General features: G+C 42.7%; 1 long non-coding RNA gene across 1 annotated transcript in view; it reads left to right on the top strand.

Annotated features, from left to right (window-relative positions):
- Positions 1 to 724: 724 nt before the first annotated feature.
- LOC121100431 overlaps positions 725 to 9093 on the top strand; it is an 80325-nt gene continuing 71956 nt past the window's right edge. Inside the window, exon 1 of the long non-coding RNA XR_005832235.1 lies at positions 725 to 1151. This is a non-coding gene — a long non-coding RNA (uncharacterized LOC121100431). The remainder of the gene's footprint in view (positions 1152 to 9093) is intronic.

Raw genomic sequence — 9093 nt, 5'->3', positions numbered from 1 at the left:
CTCTCCATGGTCATGCCAGATCATTCCACTAACTGGCAGCCTCGCAGCTCACCTCCCTCACTCAGTCCACATTTAGGGGTGCCTACCATGTGCCGGCCATTTCACAGGGCTGTTGTGTGGATCCAATTAAATAACATTTGTGAAAGCAGAACACCACCCCATACAGACGTAAGGCATTTTTAGTCATTATCATCCTGTATAATAAAGGTATAAAGAATAAGGGAGATGGGAAGCCTCTTAAACACATTTTCACCTGTTTAACAGTCTTGCTTACCCACTGTGGGTAGCCAGACTAAGTGTGACAGCAGACAGCACTTTGAGCAAGAGCCGGAGAAAGTGGAGACCTAAGCCAAGACAAGCCGATGACACAGCCTAACCTCAGAATATCAAATAGTAGTAGGAGCTCGCACTTTACTGAGTACTTACCTGTGTGTAGGCCTTGTTCAATTGTACACAGATTAACTCATTTAATCCTAGTCGCAGACATATGAGTGAGGAACCATTATTATCCCCGGTCCACAGATGAGGAAACTGAATCACAAGCTGATTAAGAGACTTGCCTGAGGTTTCCTAGCTAGTAAACATCAGTTTCGTTTTCATCTAGGTGGATGAGTTCATGCCCTTAACCACCACTCCTGATAGCAAACAGATCTGAGCCTGGCAGGGGAGCAAACCGCTCAAGGGCTGGAGCCAGAGAGCATTATGGGTCACAAGCTGAGCTCAGAGGTCCTGGAAAACCTCTCTTAGGACCACAGGTTTTATAACTCAAGGAAGTCCCAAGGAGCAGACATCTTCACTGCTTTTGCAGAGGATATGCAAGACCCTGGCTCTCCAGAAGCTTCTGGCTGGCGGGAATGCTTGCCTCCGGGCATTAAGAACTGCAGTACAGGTCTCCCTCACTTTTCAAAGTTCATGTTACATCTGCTTTTACAAAAGGCCTACCTTCATACCCATTTTCACTAGCCAAAAGAAATCCAAAGAGATTTTTCGCTTTTAAGGCAAAGGCAAAAAGCAAAAGCCAGCATTCCCCATTTGTTGTGTAGCAACTTGTTCTCGGCAGTGCACGGCCGTAGCAGGAAGAGCGGCCCCGCCGAGCACCTTCCATGGGAACTACACTCCTGAGCGTCGAGCCGCCGTGTCACACTGTGCTGGTGAGCATCTGGGCTTTATCGCCGTTTATTTTGTGCATCCATTAGCAAGATGTGCCCTAACGTATCAGAAAAACCTCAGAGAGGTGGCTTTTTCGTGTCTGGGAATGGTCACAATTTTTTCCATACTAATTGATGTAATTGCCTCTTTGCTTGACGCCACTTCGGTTTATGAACGTTTTCACAGGAATGCTCTACTTTTGGGTAGCGAGCGGAGAACCGTGTACCCACAGCCTGAGGAGGGCCACCTCCATTCCATAGCACATAGTGGAAGCCAAGGGAAGTAAGAAGGGGGAAAAGGAGAGGAAGGAGCGGGGGAACAACTCTTCCTCCAGCTGGGAAAAGGCAGTCAGTTCAATGGGTTTGCCTTTGGGGGGGGGGGGGATTAGCTCTAATTGCTGAGTAAGTAAACCTGGAGCTGAGGGCTGGGCTGGACCAGGAGTCCAAGAGGAGTGAGGGCGGAGAAAGGCAGATGGGACGGCTCCGAAGCTGGGTGGGCAAACTTTTCCTGTAATGGGCTAGGTAGTAACTTCGGTAGGCTTTGCGGACTATATTCGTTGTCGCTGTTGTTGTTTTCTGCCATATCTTTAAAAATGTATTTACCATTTGTAGCTCCAGGCTGTGGCTGGATTTGGTTGCGGGTTATACTTTTGCCGACTCCTGCTCTAAAGAAACAACCTGTAAACCTCACCATTTTCCCTGAGTCTGACCCTGCCCTCCTCTCCAGCGTTGGCCATGTAGCCCGAATGAGGGCCCGCAAGGAGCTGGAGAGACGCTCTGGTGAGGAAAAGGCATACAGTTTGGACTCGGGTGATGCTTCGTGAAATCTGAAGTATGTTCTACTGAGGAGCTTTGGGACTAACTCTTTTTGGCAATCTGAAGTTTTGCTCTGGGGATTTTCATGCCATGCCCAGCTGCACACATGAGCAACTCTGCAAGAATTCTGTTTCATGCCACATTCCATTTGGGATCTTATGCCCAAGACAATATTGCAAAGCAATGAAACTCAGTGTTACTCATTTCAGGGAAAGTGGAGGAGCAACCTTTCTCCCTCAGTACCCCAAAATGGAATATTTCAATGTATTTGGGAAGAGCCTGCCCATAGCAGGAGGAAACTGTACTTTTTTTTTTTCTTTTATCTTTTTTTAAGTAATCTCTATACCCAATGTGGGGCTTGAACTTGTAACCCTGAGATCAAGAGTCGCATGCTCTACCGACTGAGCCAGCCAGGCCCCCGGAAACTATACTTCTTAGTAAATGTGACTCTCACTTATAAAGTCTCCCTTAGCCTAGCTATACAATAAGAAAGTTCACCTATAAAAACAAGCAACTTTATATATTTGGTTATTAGAGAGACAGCTCATTGTCCTACCATCTGCCCAAAACTATCTGACACAAAACAGTCTTCTCTCCTCACCTTGAACTTGAACTGCAAGTCACTAAAATGATTCTTAAATAATAACAAAGCCTTGGTTTTAAGGCAGGGAGGTGGGGAGGGGAGGGTACTTATAAAACACTTTTTGTTTCTCACCTAAGAATTGAATAGGAAACCATGGTTCCAAATAATTATTAGAACTTTCCAATACATTTAACACAAATTAATGTGTCAGAGAGACCACTTAAAATGGAATAGAGGGGAAGATTATGGTATGGGGCAATAAGTTTGCAATAGGAACATGAAGTTTGGGAAGAAAAAAATGAGAAAGCAGGGACCAAAACAAATGCCCAGTAGGAAAGTTTCTTTCACCATGACTTAGAGGCCCGAGAAGAGCCACCGACTGGGCAGGAAAGTCTTGGAAACAGTTTTACCTATTCCACAAAGCCCGACTTAACGACAGCTGTAGGAAAGACCTACTGAACTTATTGCAGTTTGCCTTCCCTGGGCAGCCCTTTGAGATCTTCCTGATAAGGGTTCCTGTGTTGACCAAGGCATGCCTCCTAGACTACATATTAACCAAGAAGAAGTAGTAAGAGAATTGCCCCACAACAAATTTTAGGAACTTGATCCTTGGAGGTTTAAACTGATCAACAATGATCTACTTGGAGTGGTCTAGGTAAATTAATACTTGGAAGCTTTGAGATAAATTTTATCTTAGAGATCTCTTTAAATCTTATGAATTGATTAAATATACTTAAATAGAGAGACCAAGTAGCAGTATCTCTTATTCGCAATAAACTCCTAACTCCCTGCTTCCTTTCTACTTTCCTCCAAAATGTTTGCACAAAGCAGCTTAAAAACCTTGAATGCCCAAACTTCTCTGAAGCCCAGATGCATGCATCCTTCTGGCCCTGGGCTCTGTGTGGCAGCCACATTGAGCTATGCTCCCTCCCACCACAAATTTTCACAAATTTTGGGGACCTCTCTCTTCCCCCATGCTGCATCTCTTGTCCTTAGTTAACCCAGTACTTCTACTCCTCCTCCAGATCTCAGTTCAAGCATCACTTTCTTGGGAAAACTTTCCTGACCTCTGGACAAGATCAAATCTCCCTATTATTCAAATGGTCTCTTCACACCAAGTTTCTGTCCCTTTACAGTGCTTATCACAATGGCCATTTTGTATGTATCTATCTGATTATTTGATTTACAGTCTGTCTCATCCACTAGACCATGGGCTTCTTGATGGCAAAGATTATGCTTGTTTAATTTATTAATGTACAAGGCACAGAGTAACCATTCAGGGTGAGCTTTCATTATATACATCTGGAACAGTAGACCAATGCTTTGTTTGGAGTCTTTGGAATGTTATCTACAAGTTTACTACTTACAAAATTGACACACACAAAAATTAACCAATGCATAAGTATGATGCCAAAGTACTCAGTCAAATTAATAGAAACACAAAAAAAGCTATTAGATAAACCTGGTATATTGCTCTGAAGAGTCAGTTTATTCATGGAGTACTGTGGGGGGTCATTTTTATAGCGTAACAAAGAGAAATTATAAAATCGTAAGATAAAAGAAAATTTAAAGACCTTTGAGCTGTAGGCAGAGCACTTAGGGCATGCTCTTCAGACTTACCCTACCCCCATTCTCAACCAGCCTATAGGGGCACAAGTTCCACCATTAAGTATAGCATAGTGGGAATGTTGAAAAGTGCTTAAGAAAGAAGATTATAAAACGCATCCTAAATATGGAAAAAGGATTCCCTTTTCTCTAATCTTATTAAAATGTGATATTAGAATATTAATAATAAGTAATATCCATGTCCACAGCCTAGCCATTTCTTAAGCCTAAATCAGAATGTGGTAAAACATTGTTTTCTAAAGTGCATACTCTCAGCTTAAAAAATATATATATATATATATATATACATACACATATATATATCTCCCTGATTTGTAGAGGAAATATTTGAGCTAGTAGACTGTTACAGAAATCCCAGTATTATCATAGACAGATCGGCCTTGAGTCTAATAAACACCTTAAATGAGCTGCCCAGCTTGATTTGATGTAAAACAGGGACCTAATAACATATAAGCAAAAGTGTATAAAAGGTCCACTATAACCAAAAATTTAATAAGTGGTATTTCATTATTTTTCATGGATGTGTGCCAGAGAAATTGGAAAATGCCAAGAAAAGCAGGACTGGTATTTAGGGCTCTGGACAGCTTTGGATTTGAATTTAAGTTTTTGACCTGAAAGCTCCTCAAAACGTGTGCGTTGAGAACGATGCTGATATCTGGAACAGACATCCCAATCAACACACACACACACACACACTCACACACATAAGTGAGGAAGGAAAAGAAGAGTTTAGGGAACAGATTAGGGATTCTTATATGTGAAGATTATTTTCTTTAACCATGGTCCTGTGATTCAGCATTCATAAAATAAATCATTTACAGTTTGAACACAATAACATCAGGTTCCTGCAGAGCTGTAGAAAATGACTTGTGGGAGCTAGTAAGAAATAGGGAATGGAACAAGTGTATGGGGCCTTGTTCTACTCCAAGGGGTTGACAATCCTTAGAAGGCTTATAACCCACTGTTTATGACTCATTCCCTTCCACCCACACTTCCTCTCCAGGCTGTTAATGCCACTTTGGACTTCTTATGTTATCTCAGGTTTTTAATGCCACTGCTTCGTACTGTTCTCCAATCAACTACCTTCTTTGTTTATGGGGACCCTGCGAAAGACTGGCTAAGACATGGGGGACCAGGGCATTTGTCACCCAAACTGATCTGGGTTCTCCTAAGTGACTAATTATTTGGTCATCATGGATGTACCAATTCTCTCCGCTGGCCTTGCGTGCCGCAATCCCGCCTGGTCTCAGCCACCTCAAAGCAAACTTCTAGCTAGGTGCAGGCTATGCTCTCTCCTCCAAACAATCAGGGCATGGCAGAATTTGAAATTTGTCTTGATTGTTCCCAATTTGAATATTCTCAGATCTATCCAGTGGTACCAACTTCATCCAGCTACATTTCATCCCAAGCCCCCAGTAGGGAAGGCAGGCCACCAACCCACCTTCCCCCTGCATAGGTCCTTGGATCACAGCACTCCTCCTGGCCTTGCAGCAGTCCAGGACATAAGCACAGGGTAGGTGGAAGCCCCGACATGTATCCCAACCATTAGGCTGAAACTGACTTCTCAACTAGATCTTGCCAACCCATTTTCCTGGAGGCACAGCTTTATTGTATCCCTTCCGGGGCAGGTATCTCAGCAGACCAACTTTCTCTGACCTGCACTGCTTAACTTCCATCCTTATTCTCCCTCCAACTCTGCCCTCCCACTTCCTCTTCCAGATGTCACCGAACCTGCAGTTCCTCTGTTTGGGCATCAGCTTGGGTTTTCAGCCCCGACTTGAGTCCCTTGCCCGAGTCCGCTTTGAGCCGAGAGGGTGCTAGGTGCCTACTAACCTTTCCTTCACCTCCTGTCACTCTAGCCCTTTGCCTCCACAAGCCCTTCCATTTATGTGTGTACGTGTGCGCACACACACACACACACACACACTCTCTCTCTCTCTCTCTCTCTCTCTCCTTCTGTCTTCTTTCTGTCTTCCTCTCTCTCTCTGCTGAGGAAATATCCAGATCACTTGTAGAATGGCTTGGGTACGAAGATTTCCCGATTGTCCATGGAATGGTAATGGCAATTTTATCCTCACAGACAGCTCCAGGGAAGGATGTAAAAAGCTAGGTAGCAAAAGGCAGACTTGCCTTCCACCATCATCCATAGAACTCTCCCCACATTCCCAACTTCCTGACTTCTACCCATCCCAAATCTCTTTAACACTGGGCAGTTCTACTCACAAGTATGAAAAAAGGCCACTTCCTCTGAACAGGAAAGAAACCTAATCTCTTCCTCATGTGACTCCCTTCCCCTCAAAATCCTACCCAGGCTCCCTCACCCCATCTCCCAGGACAGTTCCTTGTCATTCCAGTGACTGGCTCCAATGCCTTGGGGGGGGGGGATCCTGTGTTTACCACACAATATTCCTAAATGCCACCTTCATGGGAAGAATCTTCCAGCAGACTCTAAGCCTTATTAGACACTGAAATGAGTTATGGAAGAAGGTTTAGATTCTCACTCCCGGGAGGTCTTTAAGAGCAGGATGGATTCTCCCCTGTCTGGGGTGATTATGTGGGATACCGCTAGTCAGCTAAGGGAATAGATCAGCTCATCGTCAACAAATACTATTTATTAAGCTCCTGGGCATTCGCGATACTGTGCTAGACTCCGTGTATATTAAAAGATACTTTAAAAGATACAGCTCCTACACTCAAGGTTTTAACTAATGAAATAAAAAGTTCATATAGGCTACAAATAATATAATGAAGATCAACAGTTCCTTAAGTTTCAAAGAATGTAGGTTTCTTGTTTTCTTTCCTTTTCTTATACGCCTTAGGTTGGGTTTGGGACTAGGCCCAGCAAGATTTTGCAGCGAGCAAATTTTTCTAGCTCATATTTTCCAGGAGCTTGTGAATGGTGCAGAATGTGAGCAGATATCAGAAGAATTAAGTGGGGCAAAAAGCACAAAGTGGCTTCGGTTCTATCATGCAGAAAGCAAGAGGCTGCTGGGTTTGATCTCAAAGGATTCTTCACTTTCTAACACCCTGGGATTCTAGGTCAAGGAGTAATTAGGGTCAAGGGGAAAAAAGGAACTAGAAGGCAGTAGGAGGAGAGCAAATTGTTGAATATTTTCCATCAGAGCCATAAAATAATATTGGCCAGGGATCTATCTGAGGTCAGATTTTCAGCAGACCAGTAAGGAGAGCCACAGGACCATGGGAATGCCCTCTGTCTAGAAGTGCACATTTATGTGCAGGTGTAGGACCATCCCACTCCCTTTAGCAAAGTGCCAAGGATGTGGCCCTACACGCTGCAGTCTCAGATCCACGCTGTCCAAAATATCCAGAGCCCGGAAGGGCCACATCGAAGTCGCATTTATACATTCATTCCCAGAAGAAAGTCTTTCTGGACTACCTTTTTGTCCTCCTCATTCATGAAAGCAGGGCCACTGAGTGACTCAGCCAGCTTCCGCAGGTCCCTTGTGCTCCCTCTGGGTGGACCAGTTAGAATTAGATACACCTTCCTGCACTGGGACCTTGCAGGGTGCTAGGGTGCAGGGTGTGGCCAGAGGCCAGCCTAGGCATTAACCCCCAGTCATGCTGCCGGTGCTCAGCCCTACCTAACAACACAGCAGCCCTCAAAGCAATGAGAAGAGTTTGAAATATTCTACAAATGTGTGTCTCTGTACCAAGCAAATAACCGATTCAATGTGCCTTGTGATTTTTCTCTAATTTCTCTGCATCTGGAGAAATGTGAATCGACCAGATTTTATCGTTGTTTATTTCTGAACATATTCCTTTCTTTTTGCCACTAAACGAACAGCATGGACAACTTTTCCCTCAATTTTCAGGCGAGCTAGTGTTGTGTATGCTAAAAGTTGTTGTAATGTAAACTCCGTGTTCAGTTTATTGGGTATTTTCCCCTTCCAGGAATATGCAAGATCTAGGGTGTCGTTAGTTATGTGGCTCTCTCAATTCAGTGAAGATCTTTGGCTGAAACCACCTCTTGTCTCTGGTATCTTAACCAAAGCCTGTGAACCTCAAGACATGTTTCCTAGACTACTCATATCTAGTGACTTCATTGGCTTTATTATTTATAACTAAAACATGTAAGCTGAATTTACACAGGTAAAAAAATGTGAAGTGTAATTTAGTTTTCCAATAATTTAGTCAAGGATTAACGCTATAATGAAGAAAGTGAGTAATTAGCTTATTTCATTGAAACTAGAAAAAAAAATATATATATATATGCCCAAATTGATCAGTATATAATTGGTCAAGTCGGCAGTATTATTTAGTCAACCATTTAAACTATTATATAATTCATTAAAAGTTTAAGGTAAAACTTTTATGTTGTAATTTTATCTACTTCTTAACATTTTAGGCTTTCAATGCATTGCACAACTGTTATTTTCACATTTAAAGAGTTGATCTTTTTTTTTTAACATGTAAGTTCTCTTACAATGCTAAGATAAAGATTTTTTACATATTCTGTCATTAAGGAGTTGTGTTTTAAGTGCTCCTGACAATTTAGGAGAAATATTTTTAAAAATTTAGAAGGACTGATAATGGTCATTCATTCAAGGAATGAGTTCTCCTACTAGAAGCTCAGCAGATATTCCAATTTCAAAGGTGGAACTAATTTTACTCCTTTGTAGTCAGTTGTTAAAGTTGGCTAGTTTTAGGGGCCAAATCCACGCAAATGAACTCTTGGTGTTCTTGAATATACGTGGGAGAGAGCAGAAGAGAGTAAAGCCTCCTTTGGTCTTACTAGGCCCCTGGGATCACGCTGATTCAATAAATGAGAGAGGAGTGGGGCTGGAGCTGGCTTCCTCACGAGCTGTGTGGCTTTGAACAATTTACTTAACCAGGATAAACATTTAGTCTATTTGTTAACTGAGGATAATATCTACCTGGCAGAGCATTTGTAAATATTTT

The sequence above is a fragment of the Ursus maritimus genome, unplaced genomic scaffold, assembly GCF_017311325.1.
Source record: "Ursus maritimus isolate PB19 unplaced genomic scaffold, ASM1731132v1 scaffold_4, whole genome shotgun sequence".
Lineage (NCBI taxonomy): Eukaryota > Metazoa > Chordata > Mammalia > Carnivora > Ursidae > Ursus > Ursus maritimus.
Note: the sequence above shows the minus strand (reverse complement) of the source record. Positions and strands in the feature narration are given on the sequence as shown.